The 14,468-nt window shown below is 52.0% G+C and overlaps 1 protein-coding gene across 1 annotated transcript in view; it reads left to right on the top strand.

Annotated features, from left to right (window-relative positions):
• Window positions 1-14,468, top strand: part of LOC115083653 (oocyte zinc finger protein XlCOF6-like) — a 50,444-nt gene that overhangs the window by 24,325 nt on the left and 11,651 nt on the right. The gene's annotated exons all lie outside the window — the stretch shown is intronic.

Raw genomic sequence — 14,468 nt, 5'->3', positions numbered from 1 at the left:
TGTGCCAAGCGGGCAGCAGTGTGGGACACTTTGCCGTGGCTGCAGCAACTGGAGTCCATCGTTCCGGTTCTCCCAGGGAAGCAGGGACTCGGAAGATATTCAGTTTACTGCGTAGTTCCCAAGAAGGATGGCACCTTTCAGCCCATTCTTGATCTGCAGCAGGTCAACGCAGTGCTGCGGGTGCTGCATTTTCATATGGAGACACTACAGACGGTGATAGCAGTACGCAAGGGAGAGTTTTTTTCTTCATTAGATCTAACCGAGGCATACCTACATATTCCGATAAGGCCAGACCAGCAGAGATTTCTGCAATTCACAGTGTTCAGAGAGCATTTTCAGTTTTGAGCCCTACCCTTCGGGTTGGTGACCTCACGAAGGTGATAGTGGTGGCTAAGGAAGGGATTCTGGTACATCCGTACCTGGACAATTAGCTCATCTGGGTGAAGTCGAAGATGGAGTGCCGTCGTTCGGTTCAAGATGTCAAGGAGTGCTTGAGGTCCCTGGGTTGGGTGATTAAACCTAGCAAAGAGCCATCTGGAGCAGGCCCAGTCGTTGGAATATCAGTTTGTTTCATTACTTTCAAATTAAACTTTTTTTTTTTTTTCACTTATTTGTTTACCATTAGGCAAGGTGTACGTTACCTCGGAGAGGGTAGTCAGGTTGCAACTCAAGTGCTTAATCTGCTGCGTCTGTCAGTTCCCAGAGGCTGGGATTATTTCCCAGGTTCTGGGATCTATGGCATCTTCACTGAAGTTTGTCTTGTGGGCGTTTGCTCACATGCAGCCTCTCCAGTGGGCTCTTTTGGAATCCATTGTCAGAGGAGTTTCAGCTTCCTTTCCTGCTTCTAAGGGAATCCAGATCCAGTCTCTCATGGTGGCTGTCATGACCCAATTTGGAGAAAGGAGTGGACCTGGAGGTCCTGGACTGGTAGTAGTGACCACAGACGCCAGCCTCTGTTTGGGGCGTGGGGTGTCAGGGGCACTTGGCTCACGGTCGGTGGCTATTAGTGGTAGTAAGTGCCACTTTATGCAGGTTACCCCCCATGTGTCTGTTGAGGGTAGTAACTGCTGCTCTGTGCAGGTTACCCCCATGTGTCTGAGGGTAGTAACTGCCGCTCTGTGCAGGTTACCCCCATGTGTCTGACGGTAGTAACTGCCGCTCTGTGCAGGTTACCCCCATGTGTCTGAGGATAGTAACTGCTGCTCCGTGCAGTTATCCCCAAGCCTTATGATAACCCATAAAAAAAAATTTACTGCTAGCATCGTCTTTACTGGGTGATGAGCTTTCTTGAAAATTGACAGTGCTGCTTGAGATGCTTTGTTTTATGGACTTGGCCATAGAAGCAGTCCTGCGCTTTTTCCCCTTTTGTCTGTGTATCAGTATCCCAGATCATAGAAGTCTGGGCCTTTTTGGTTGAGGTCTGAATCCATTTCTTCTTTTCCCCTGCTGAAGTGGGGAGCAGTGTTGCAATTGCATGTAAAGCATCAAGGCTTATTGGTTAAGGGTAGCAATCTCCACGCCTTCTGCTAAGGGCAGTAACCGCCGTACCAACAAGTTACCCCCATGCACACTTAGCTCATTTCCATCCTCTTGCTTTTATGGATCCTCAGTGTGTATCCATTGCCCTTTTGAATCCTTTGTTTTCTTCTTCACCACCTCCTCTGGAAGGGCATTCCATGCCTTCACCACCCTCTCTGTGAAGAAATATTTCCTGATATTGGTTCTGAGTCATTCCCCCTGGAACCATATTCCAAAGATCAACATCTGGAGAGAAAGTGCACTGGGATCTTACATGAAAGCACTATCCCAGTGTACTTTACCTCCAGATGTTGATCTTTAAAACATACATGGCTTATGCTCTTTAGGACAACTTCTTGTGAACAATCAATTTAAGTCTTTCACAGATCATAAGAACATGCGGGTCCATCAAGCCCAGCATCCTGTTTCCAACAGTGGCCAATCCAGGCCATAAGAACCTGGCAAGTACCCAAAAACTAAGTCTATTCCATGTTACCATTGCTAATGGCAGTGGCTATTCTCTAAGTGAACTTAATAGCAGGTCTTGTGATAGAATATCGGATCCCTAATCACACACTTTGTTTCCCTGTACGTACCCAGATCAGTCCAGACTCCTGGGTTTTGCCTCCCTTCCAGCAGATGGATACAGAGAAAGTTTCGCAGACACACCGCCTCTTATCTGCAGTTCTGTACCTATTAAAAAAAAAAAAAATTTAGTTTTTGGAGAAATTCCCTCCCAGGTGGTTGGCAGGTCCTGGTGGGACCATCCCTCCTGGTGTTAGAGAAGAATGAGCAGGGGTTGGGGACCTTTAAATGCTCATGGATATACACTGATCCATGCTGGGGGTAACAACTGGTAGTCCAGTTCTCTTACCCTCAGGAGCCTGAAGAGAAGCCTCTGCCACTCTTCAGATAAACTTTCAGATAGCTTTCCTTTTTTTGTTTCTTGGTTTATAAAGTTTGGTTTTTTTTAAAAAGCCTTTTTCCTTTTTTGTTAGCTGAGTGGGCTTTTTTTGGGGGGTGGGGTTTGGTTGTTTTGGTTTTTTTTTAAGGTTATTTGAGCCATTCCTCGTCAGTGGCAGAAGGGTTGTGGGGAGGTATGATCTCCGGTGCATCTCCCGAGTGTGCTCCTGCTCTGGCGTATGCTGCGCTTTTGCAACCATTTTCAGCCATGCTGGGGGCCAGCAGATGTGCTGTGTGTGGAGAGAGTACCGCGTGCCTCTCTTGGGCCGATCACTGTCACTGATGCCTCTCCTGGGGGAGTGGGGGAGGAGAAAAGGCACTATGGCAGGGACTGAGTCAGCTTCTTTGCAGCAGAGGTCCATTGGCTCTGGAGCTGCTGCGCAGGAGGCCATTGCTCCGTTCCTGCTGAGCATAGGAATGGCGGCCATTTTGGATTCTCTGTTGGCTAAGGCACAGATTGCAACAAGGGGAAGGGATCTCCTGCCTGTTCTGTCTCCTGATTTCTCCGAGGAGGAGGCCTATGGAAGCCAATTGGGGGCGGACCAGGATCCTCTGAAGGAGGATGTGCTAGGTTCCTCCCCCCTTCTCACCAGAATTTGTGTTCCCTGTACGTACCAGGATCAGTCCAGGACACCTGGGTTGTGACTCCGCACCAGTAGATGGAGACAGACTAAAACTTGTGGGCGGAGCCATATATGCCCCTGTGCCAGTCACAGCCCCCCAGTCTTACTCTGTCTCCAGTAGATGGTGCAGGTGCAGTCACAGCCTCTGCCTGCCCTGGTACTGGTAGTTAGTCAGGGTTGAGTGTTTTTTTCTGTGTTTTGTTAAGTCAGTACTGGTTGGCTATAGTTCCAGTCTTTTTGTTTCTTACAAAATATTTTTTCTTTATTTTTCTTCAATTTCCTGTGAGGAAGTCCCGTCCGCCCTGCCTCCCAGGGGGGTTGGAAGGTCCTGAGGGGACTATCCCCCCCTGGTAGAGGCCGCTGCCAGGGTTGAGGACCCGGCTATTCCAGTGGCAGCGTCGGGGGTGACACCGGGGAGCCCGGTTCACTCACCCCCGCTGGAGCAGGGCCCCAGGACCGAGGACAGCGACAGGTTTGGAAAAAAAAAAAAAAAGTTTTCTTTTGAACTTTGCGTCCCGCCGGCTCTCCCTTACGTTCGACTCTGTCTCGGGGTCCCTCGGGGTGGGGTCGCCGTTTGCCGGGGGGGTAAATTTTTAATTTTAATTTTACTTTGATTTCTTCTCGCGCCGCGATCGCGCGAATGCCTCTGATCGATTTGTCAGGCCTGCGGCTCGGCGCGCGCGCGCTTTTCTAGGGAGGACCCGTGTTCCTCTTGCGTCTGGGAGGTATAGGTCCTTCTGGGAGGCCGCGGAGCAGCCGTTCTCGGCCCGTTTGTTCGCTGCCGCGCGGCAGTACAGCAGCAGTCAAGCCTCCGGAGTTTCCCGCCCAGCGCGGGAGTGGCGGCCATTTTAGGCCCCACCCGCGAAATCGCGCGGGAGATGGCAGGGGATGCCGGCCCTTTTCCCGCGTTTTCCCTGCAGCAGGGGCCGACGGGGAGGGGGATGTCTCGGGGAATCGGGTCCCCTGAGGCTACAAGTGTAGATGAGAGTTTGTCGAGTTCGTCGGGCTCCGGGAAGTTTTCTGAGGTTTTTTATTTTGCGCTGCGGTTGCGCAAACTCCCCCATTATAAAAGCCGCGAGCGCAGTCATCCAGAAGGGGCCAGGGGAGCGTCTCGGTCCGGTCCTCCGAAGAAGGGGTCCAAGGGCCCCACGAATTTGCCCCACGCTCCACCCAAAGGGAAGCGGCCTCTCAGGGGGGGTCCCGCAGGACTCTGACAGCGACTCCATGTCAGAGGAAGGTGAGGATTACTCGGAAGTGCTTCCGTCGGGGACCCAAGGGCCGACAGGAGATGATCCCACTCAGCCCTCCGCGGGCAAAGGGGCGCAGGCCGTGAAAGGGGCCGACCCTAAGGTGGTCCATCTTTTCGCAGGGAAGAACTACCCCACTTATTCCCGCCAGGCTCCAAGAGCTGGGGATAGTTGCGCCGCCAGTGGTAGCCCGACAGGAAGCCCATATGGACCCGGTACTGTGGGGTTTTCATGGGCCCAGCAGTGGCATTTCCTTTTCTTTTTCGTCTACGGATATCCTGTTTCGGGAATGGGATACACTGGACTTATGCCTCAAGGTCAGTAAGGCTAGGGATAAGCTCTATCCGCTCCCTGAAGATGGTTTAGATCTCCTCCGGTTCCCAACGGTGGATGCGGCGGTCTCCGCGGTGACGAAGAGGGCGAGGATCCCGGTCACGGGGGGCTACTGCTCTCCGAGACATACAGGTTGGAAGCTGAAGGCGCAGCCCAAAGAGATTTGAGGTCTCAGCTTTGGGAGTCCAGCCCGCCATCTGTGCCAACTTCGTCATGCGGGCCAGTCTGCGCTGGGAGCCGGTTTGTCAGGCCACCGCGGATCTATCTGCAGAGGAGTCATCACAGACGGATCGTTTGGCGGCAGCGATCGCGTACGGGGCGGAGGCGTTACATGCTCTTCTTCGCACTTCGGCGCGAGCCATGGTGCCTTTCGTCTCGGCGTGCCGTCGTTTGTGGCCGCGCACTTGGGCGGCGGATGCGCTGCCGTTCAAGGGCAAGCTGTTCTTCGGCAAGGAGTTTGATGATTTGATGCTGTCTCTTGGGGAGAACAGGGCTTAAGGTGGCCTGAGGGCAGGTCCAGAGCTCGGTCCGTATTCGTTGGGCGGTCCCGTTTTCGGGGAAACGAGAGGTCGCGTCCTCACGGGAGGTCGCGTCCTCAGAGGTCTGCAGGGTCTTCCTACAGGTCGGTCTCCTCCCGCTCCTCTCAGCGGCCGCAGTCCTTTCGGGGGAATCGGTTCCGGGGACAGGGAGATACCCCGTCAGGAACGGGGCCCAAAGCTTCACAATAAGATACGGCCGGCCCATCCCTCGCTTCAACCTCAAGCCGTTGTTACAAACATCGGGGCAAGGTTGACGTTATTCTTCGGGGAATGGGCCACGGTAGCGACGGATCCGTGGGTCCTCGACGTGATTCGACACGGCTACGCGTTAGATTTTGCTCGAACTCCATCCGACGTGTCCCTGGTCTCGCCCTGCAAGTGTCTGGAGAAGAGGGCAGCAGTGTTGGGCACCCTTCGACGCTTGGGGAGCCTGGGGGGCTATTGCCCCCGTACCTCCCGCTCAGCATGGCAAGGGCCGTTACTCCATTTATTTCATCGTGTCTAAGTAAGACGGCACGTCAAGGCCTATCTCGGATTTGACGGGCGTAGACCAATGTCTTCGCGTTCCTCCCTTCAGAATGGCGACGATTCGCTCGCGGATTGCCTCGGTACGTCCAGGCGAATTCCTGGCCTCTCTGGATCTCACGGAAGCGTGCCTTCATTTCGGTATCCAGCAATCGTTCCACCGTTTTCTCAGGTTCTGCATCATGGGAACGCATTACCAGTTCCGGACGCCTCCGTTCGGTCTTGCTACAGCTCCTCGGACCTTCACAAAGTTGATGGTGTTGGTGGCAGCGCAGCTCCGCCGGGAAGGTTCCTGGCTCATCCCTATTCGGACGATTGGTTGTTTGGAGCCAAGTCCGAGACCCAGTGCCGTCTGGTAGTGACCAGGGTCTTACAGCTCTGGCAGTCGCTGGACTGGGTCGTTAACTTCAAAAAGGGTCGACTGGTACCCCCCAGTCCGTGGAATACCTTGGAGCTTTATTCGACACAAAACAGGGCAAGGTGTTCCTAGCCCAGGACCGGATATGCAAGCTTCAGTATCGGGGGAGGCGGTTATTGTCTCTTCGACTACCAGTCCTCGTGGCTATCCTGCTGGAAGCCGGTGTCAGAGGAGTTTCATCTGCTACTTCTTCTCACATCTCACACGAGATCCAGCCTGTCCTGGTGGTGTGTCCCTGCTAGTTCCCAGCTGGACGGTGGTGGCCACGGATTCCAGTTTTCCGGCTGGGGAGCGGTTTGCCTCGGCAAGTCCGCACAAGGCCGGTGGTCGGGGACGCGAGCGCAATGGTCCATCAACCGGCCAGAGACCAGAGCGGCTCGCCTGGCGCTGCCGTCCTGTCTGCCGTTGGTTCGGGGAAAGGCGGTCCGAGTGTTGTCGGACATTGCGACCACCGTGGCCTACATCAATTGCCAAGGCGGGACACGAAGCCCACTGGTGGCGGCGGTGGCTCGGCTCTTGCTGAGTTGGGCCGAGAAACATTTCAGCAACATCGCAGCGGCTCACATCGCCGGAGTCGACGGCATCTCGGCGAATTTTCTCAGTCGTCCTCACCTGGACACCGGAGAGTGGGAGCTGGCAGACGACGCTTTTCTTCTCATTTGCGCGAAGTGGAGGATGCCCCATATGAATCTGATGGCCGCTTACCACAACGCGAAGGCCCCACGATTTCTACAGCCGACGTCAAGTGTGTAGAGCCGAGGGTGTCACGACGGTTCTGTTGCTGTAGGTGTTTCCCATGGCCGATAATAGGCGAACTCCTTCGGCGCTTAGGGTTGCACCCGTCCAACGTGGTCATGGTAGCACCGGAGTGGTCGCGGCGCCCGTGGTTCGCGGACCTCTTGCAGTTGTCGGTGGAGGCCCCCCTCCGTCTCCAGGGGTTTCCGGAGCTCCTCCGTCAGGGCCCCGTCTGGTGGGAGGATGCGGATCACTTCTGTCTCGCGGCATGGCTTTTGAGAGGTATCGCTTGAAGCAAAAGGCTACTCGGCCGCGGTGGTTGCCACGTTGCTGCAATCTAGGAAGCAGTCTACGTCTCTGGCTTCTGTTCGAGTCTGGGTAGTTTTGGAGGAATGGTGCGTGGAGCGGGGTCTGGATCCCACTTCCGCTGCTATTTCCGATATTTTGGCTTTCTCCAGGCTGGGCTGGCCAAAGGCTTAGCGTGCAGTTCCCTTCGGGTCCAAGTCGCGGCGCTTGGTTGTTTGCGTGGTAAGGTCCGGGGAGTGTCCCTGGCTCTCCATCCGGATATCTCCCGTTTTCTTCGGGGGGCGACACACCTCCGTCCTTTGCGGCTCCCTTGTCCGTCTTGGTACCTCAACTGGGTGCTCTCGGCCTTATGCTCAGCTCCGTTTGAACCCCTAAAGCGTTTCACGCTCAAGGACCTTATGTTGAAGACTGTCTTCCTGGTAGCGATTGCGTCGGCTCGCCGGGTGTCCGAGTTGCAGACCCTGTCCTGTAGGGAGCCCTTCTTGCGCATTTCCGATTCGGGGGTTTCCTTGCGGACGGTACCCTCTTTTCTTCCTATGGTCGTGTCGGTTTTTCATTTGAATCAATCGTTTGGGCTTCCCGCTTTTCGCGGTTGGGGACTCTTCCGACCCGAAATCGAGAGAATTGAGAAAACTGGATGTGCGGAGGTCCCTTCTTCGCTATCTAGAAGTCACTAATTCTTTTCGGTTGACGGATCACCTGTTTGTGTTCTTTTCGGTTGACGGATCACCTGTTTGTGTTGACCTCGGGTCCGACGAAAGGTTCTGCGGCGTCCCGCACGACAATCGCCCGTTGGCTCAAGGAGGCCATTGGTTCCGCGTACATTATGCGGGGTAAATCTTTGCCGGTGGGTCTTTGGGCTCATTCGACGCGATCTCATGCTGCGTCCTGGGCGGGATCTTCTCAGGTGTCGCCTCCAGAGATTTGCAGGGCGGCTACCTGGAAGTCATTGCATACCTTCAGTAAACATTACCGGTTGGATGTTCGGGCTACTGATGCTGGGGGTTTTGGTGAGAGGGTACTCCGAGCGGGACTCTCTGCTTCCCACCCTAGGTAAGTTAGCTCTGGTACATCCCAGGTGTCCTGGACTGATCCTGGTACGTACAGGGAAAGGAAAATTAGTTTCTTACCTGATAATTTTCGTTCCTGTAGTACCAAGGATCAGTCCAGGATCCCGCCCGCAGCGCTGTGCTATAGTAACGGAGAGTCCGCTCATTGTTGTTTTTCACTACGCTGACCCCTTGTTATTCGCTCTCCCGGTTAGGGAGTCTGGTTCCTGTAGGGGTGTTGGAAATATTTCCGTTTATTTCACAAGTTTGTGTAGTTAGCTATGGTTGCCTTGTGGCTTTTCTACTTTGACATTACGTATGACTGAGGGGCTGTGACCGGCACAGGGGCATATATGGCTCCGCCCACAAGTTTTAGTCTGTCTCCATCTACTGGTGCGGAGTCACAACCCAGGTGTCCTGGACTGATCCTTGGTACTACAGGAACGAAAATTATCAGGTAAGAAACTAATTTTCCGTTACTGATGCACAAAGCTTTTTTGGCCTGTCAGGCCGCAGAGCAGTCTAGTTTTAGGCGGAGGACATCAGAAACCCACAGGGGCCACTAGGGTCCAGAGTATCCTTGCTCCTTCTGGGTCTGGGACCACCGATGAGGGTTCCTCGAGGAGTCTGATTTGGGGCCTGCCATCTGGGGATGGTTCTCCTGATGCGGACCCTTCTCATTTTCCACAGGATCTGGAGGAGGATGCAGGTAGGATCCAGGTAGTGGAAGGCAAGTATCCCAAGGTGATCTACCTGTTTCAAAGGGAGGAACTTGGACCCCTGATACTGCCGGTTCTGGTAGAATTAGGCATATCCATGCCAGAGGGGCAGCCTGACTTGGAAGATGGGGCATGCCTCATATGGATCCGGTCATGGCCAGCTTGAGGGGTCCAGCCAAGACTTTCCCTTTTCACAGGTCCATGGTCAGGGAGCGGGATACTCCAGAGACCTGCCTTAAGCTTAGCAGAGCCATGGATAAGCTTTATCCTTTGCCCGAAGACACACCAGAGCCCTTGCGGGTGCCAAATGTGGGTGCCTCGGTCTTGGTGGTTACGAAGAGGATCGCCATTCCGGTGGCTGACGCAGTGGCCCTAAAGGATTTGCAGGACAGGAAGCTCAAGGTGCATCTTCAGAAGATTTTTGAGGTGTCTGCTCTTGGCATCCATGTGGCTGTCTGCAGCAGCTTTATGCACCAAGCCAGTTTAAGATGGGTGCAACAGTTACAACGTAACAGGAACCTGTCGTCCCAGGAGTCTAAACAGGTGGCATGGTTGGAGGCCACGATCGCTTATGGGGTGGATGATTGTATGACCTCATTCGCACCTCTTCTAGTACTATGAGGTCTTCGGTCTCGGCTAGGAGGCTTCTGTGGTTGCAAAACTGGTCAGCGGATGTTCCATCAAAAGCTCAGCTAGGAGTATTGCCTTTTAAGGGCAAACTTTTGTTTGGAGAGGACTTGGAGCAGTTGATAAAGCATCTGCGAGATAACAAGGTGCACAAGTTCTAGAGGACAAGCCTAAAGGGTCCAAAGGCTTTCTGTCTGCTCTCGTTTTCAGGTCCAAATGCATTTCTGCCAGAGCAGTCACGGGTCATAGTCCTGGAGCCAGTCATTTCATGGATGTAGAATGAGCAGAGATGGCCCTGGCCAGGATAGTGGCGGGCCCAGGCCTGTGCAATGAGGCAAGGCTGGCCCACTCCTCAGTCCCAGTCATCAGGGGTCATTTGACTCAATTTTACGAGGAGTGGATCAAAATCATGATGGACCAGTGGGTTCTAAATGTGATAGGACAAGGCTACGCTTTAGAATTTGCTTGGCCGCTCAGAAATCAGTTTGAGATCTCCTTGTGCTTTGGAGAAAAAGTTAATTATGCAGCAAACCATACGACGACTACGAATTCTGGAAGCTATTGTCCCCATTCCTCAGGATGAGCAGGGACAGGAATTATTCCATTTATTTTGTGGTACTAAAGAAGGAAGGGACCTTTTGTCCAATTCTGGATTTAAAGAAGGTGAACGTGGCTTTCAGGGTTTCCTGTTTCTGGATGGAGACTTTACAGTCCATCAGAGCAGCAGTGCGAAGTGGGGAGTTCTTGGCTTCCTTGTATCTGCACATAGGGATTCACCCAGATCATCAGAGGTACCTCCGGTTTATGATCCTGGGGTGGCATTTCAATTTTGCGACAACCCCAAGGACTTTCATCAAGGTGATAGTGGTTGTGGCGGCAGCCCTTAGGAAGGAGGGCATACTGGTCCACCCGTATCTGGATGACTGGCTCATCCGAGCAAAGTCAGAAGACCTTTTGCATGCAGGCAATAGACTTAGTGCTGCATCGCCTGAGAGCTTTGGGTTGGATAGTGAACTTGTCCAAGAGTTAATTTTCTCCTCTTCAGGTTCTGGAGTTTTTGGGCGCACGTTTCGATACCAGAGTGGGAAAGGTCTTTCTCACAGAGGAGCGAATTGCCATGGTACAGGCTCAAATTCGGAACCTGTTGGAGGTCCGAGTGCCCAGGGTCTGGGATTACTTGCAGGTCCTCTATTCCATGGTCTCGACCTTAGAGCTGGTCCCGTGGGCGTTTGTTCTTATGCAACCTTTTCAGAAAGTGTTACTATCCCAGTGGGATCCGATTTCAGAGCAGCTTCATCTTCTGCTACCACTTAGAGTGTCTGCCAGGTCCAGTCATTCGTGGTGGTTTGGCCGGCACCATTTGTGCCACAGGGTGGACTTCAAGGTGCCTCAGTGGGTGGTGGTGACTACAGACGCCAGTCTTTCTAGTTGGGGAGCTGTGTCGGTACAAGAACTTTGGTCGGTGGAGGAAGCAAATTGGTCCATCAATCGCCTAGAGACTAGAGCGGTGCGGTTGATTCTGGAGTGTTTCTTCCCCTGCTGTGCGACTGGACAGTCTGGGTCCTGTCAGACAATGCGACAATGGTGGCCTACGTCAACCACCAGGGAGGCACCAAGATTCAGGCAGTTGCTCTGAAGCAGAGATACTGATGACCTGGGCGGAGCGGCGTCACCCATAGCAGGGCCCAATGGTGTGCAAGTAGATTCTTAGCCAGCAGAAATTAGATCCTGGAGAATGGGAGCTATCGGAGGAAGCGATGACCCTCAATTCTCGCAGGTGGGGCATGTCTCATATGGATCTGATGGCAACCCAGGAATGCCAAGGCACCGCGTTTCTTTAGTCGCAGAAGAGAACATGGAGTGGAAGGGGTCGATGCCCTAGTGCTTCCATGGCCGCACAATGTTCTGGTCTATGTGTTTCCTCCATGGCTTCTGGTGGGCAAGGTTGTGAGGAGAATAGAGGTACACCCAGGAAGGCTGATTCTCATAGCTCCAGAGTGGCCACGAAGGCCTTGGTTTGTGGATCTGGTCAATCTAGCAGTGGATGGTCCACTGACACCGGGCCATCTAACGAATCTTCTATGACAGGGGCCTATATTTTCAGATCAAGCGGATTGCTTTTGTCTAGCGGCTTGGCTTTTGAAAGGAAATAATTAAGGAAGAAAGGATATCTAGAGGATGTTATTTCTACTCTGTTGCGAACTTGCAAGACCTCTACTTTGGCGTATGTACAAGTTTGGAGAGTCTTCGAGTCCTGGTGCATGGAGCCAGGGGGGTTGTCCCTCGGCTTTCTTGCAGAGAGGCCTAGCGAAGGTTTTGTCCTTTAGTTCACTGAGTGCGCATGTGTCAACCTTGGCTTGCTTGTGGGGCAAGGTTTGTGGACTCTGGCTGCACATCCGGATGTGACGCGTTTCCTCCGAGGTGCGAAGTATTTGCCCCCCTCCCTCCTGTTCATAAGGTGTGTCCTCCTTGGTGCTTAAGTGTTGCGTGAAGCACCGTTTGAGCCTCTTAAGAGGGCCACCATAAAGGATCTCACTTTGAAGGTGGTTTTCTTGGTGGCGATTTATTCAGTCAGAAGGGTGTCTGAACTTCAAGCCCTGTCGTGCAGAGAACTGTTTTTTTGCGGATTTTGGATTCCAGAGTGTCTGTGCGGACGATCCCGTCTTTTTTTTTTTTTTTGCCAAAGGTGCTTTCGGCGTTCCACTAAGTCAGTCACTGGAGCTTCCAGCTTTTACAGATCTGGAGGTCGGTACACCTCACGCAAAAGAACGAAGGCATCTGGATATCAGAAGGGCTTTGTTGTACTATCTAGAGATTGCAAATAGTTTCAGCTTGTCAGGTCATCTTTTTCTACTATGGAGTGGTGGAAAAAAGGGTCAAAAGGCTTCAAAAGCCACAATTGCGCGGTGGCGTGTCATGTGTCAAGGGTGTCCTGTCCTGGCGGGGTTAAGGGCTCATTCTGCCCGGTCCCAGGGGGGGGCCTCCTGGGCAAAATGTCAGCTGGTGTCTCTGCAAGAGATTTGCAGGGCGACTATATGGAAGTTTTTACTTACTTTGCAAGACACTACAGATTGGATGTAGGCAATTTCAGTGCCAGTGTTCTCCGAGCGGGGATGCTCGCAGTCCCACCCCGGTTAGGGAAGCTCTGGTACATCCCAGGAGTTTTGGACTGATCCGGGTACGTACAGGGAAAGGAAAATTGGTTCTTACCTGCTAATTTTCGTTCCTGTAGTACCATGGATCATCCAGAGTCCCGCCCGGTGGTGGAGAGCAGTGTTTGGAGAGTCCGCTCGATTGGTTTCTGATATTGATTCTGAAGGTTTCTGAAGAATACTACTATATAAACTGCTAAATATGATGTAGTAAGATTATAATTCAACAAAATAACATCATATATATGGGAACTTGTATATTTACATTTTTTTCAATATATATTTTTTTTTATAAGATGAGCGGGAATCTCATGTAGCAACTGTAGCTTATTCAAAGCTTTGAGCAGTCTACCACTTTGAGACTGTAACGGTAAAGTTTTTTAATCATTGATTCCCGTTCATTGAATTAGATGTGGGACATATTGGCATACTGTTTAAACTTATTTTATGCCTTTATAATACGAACCAAACATTTTTTAGGGATTCTCTTTCCCCGGAGCAATTTTAAATCAGAGAGCGAACGCTCTTTTACTCAAAAAAAACACCGCTGTAATGACAGACTGGAAATAGTCAGAGCTACCGCTCTATTTAGGAGCCGCCGCTCCATTTTACTCAAGCTGCCGCTTTACTTAGGAGCCACCGCTTAACTTTGCCCAACACGGCTCGTGTTTCGTAAAAATACTTCTTCAGGGGCTTGTAATAATTATGATTGTTTCTGAAGAATGGCACGGGTTTCTCATTGGTGTTCTGTGTTTTACAGATATGTTTGTATCTTTGGTTAGTTCTCAATTAGGAATTTCCTCTCTTCTCTGCTCACTCCGGGGCAGTTTGTAGAGTGGATTTCTTAAGAAGTTTGGTTGTAGAATTTATGCTTGGGTACTGATCAATACTGAGGGACTTGCAGGTGGCACTCTGGGTTATGTACAGTGTCGGTGAATCTATCTGTCTCCATCTGCTGGCAGGAGGGCAAAATCCAGGAGTCTGGACTGATCTGTGGTACAACAGAAACGAAAATTAGCAGGTGGTAACAAATTTTCCTTTCTGCAACTACGCAAAGATATTTCTCTGGGGCCGGGAATTGGAAAGGACTGGAAGAAAAGTGAGGGCTTGGAAGAAATTCTGTGTTGTGCTGATTGGGGGAGGAGGGGTGACGTTTAATTTTTCACCTGGGCTGAGACGTAAATGATATTTGGATTTACAGGAGCGTTAGGTTTCCACGTTTTGTCATCCAATGTGGAGAGCATCCTGAAGAATCTCTGTTTTCAGCAAAGCTCAAGAATTATTCAAATTATTATACCACGCTCCATTTTTTGTGAGGTTCAGTAATGTGAATTCTCTGTTGGAGAGGATGCAGAGGGAGAGGGAAACTATTTTCCTAGGTTAGAGAGAAGTACAGTCCTTCTGGTCCCAGGCGATACAGCTTATCTCCCCTATCTGTGGACGAGAATTGTCCGCCAATCCTTTTCTGGGTCTGCGACCTGACACGTTCAATATGAAAGGACGGAAGACGCTGACTAGTTATTACGTGCTGTGACCGTAGCTCTCGTGTGGAAGCATTCTCCTCCTCTCTGCCAAGAGATCGGGGGTGGCTGAGATGGCGAGCTCGGAAAGGACGACCTGTGCTCTTGGAGAAGAAGCGGACCAGTGCGCAGACGTTTGGTCTCCATCTTGGCATTGGTTGGGGGGGGGAGAGAGACTTTGAATGCTGACTTGT

This window comes from Rhinatrema bivittatum, chromosome 2 (genome assembly GCF_901001135.1).
Source record: "Rhinatrema bivittatum chromosome 2, aRhiBiv1.1, whole genome shotgun sequence".
Classification (NCBI taxonomy): Eukaryota; Metazoa; Chordata; class Amphibia; order Gymnophiona; family Rhinatrematidae; genus Rhinatrema; species Rhinatrema bivittatum.
The sequence above is the reverse complement of the archived record's forward strand: the minus strand, read 5'-3'. Positions and strand labels throughout refer to the sequence as shown.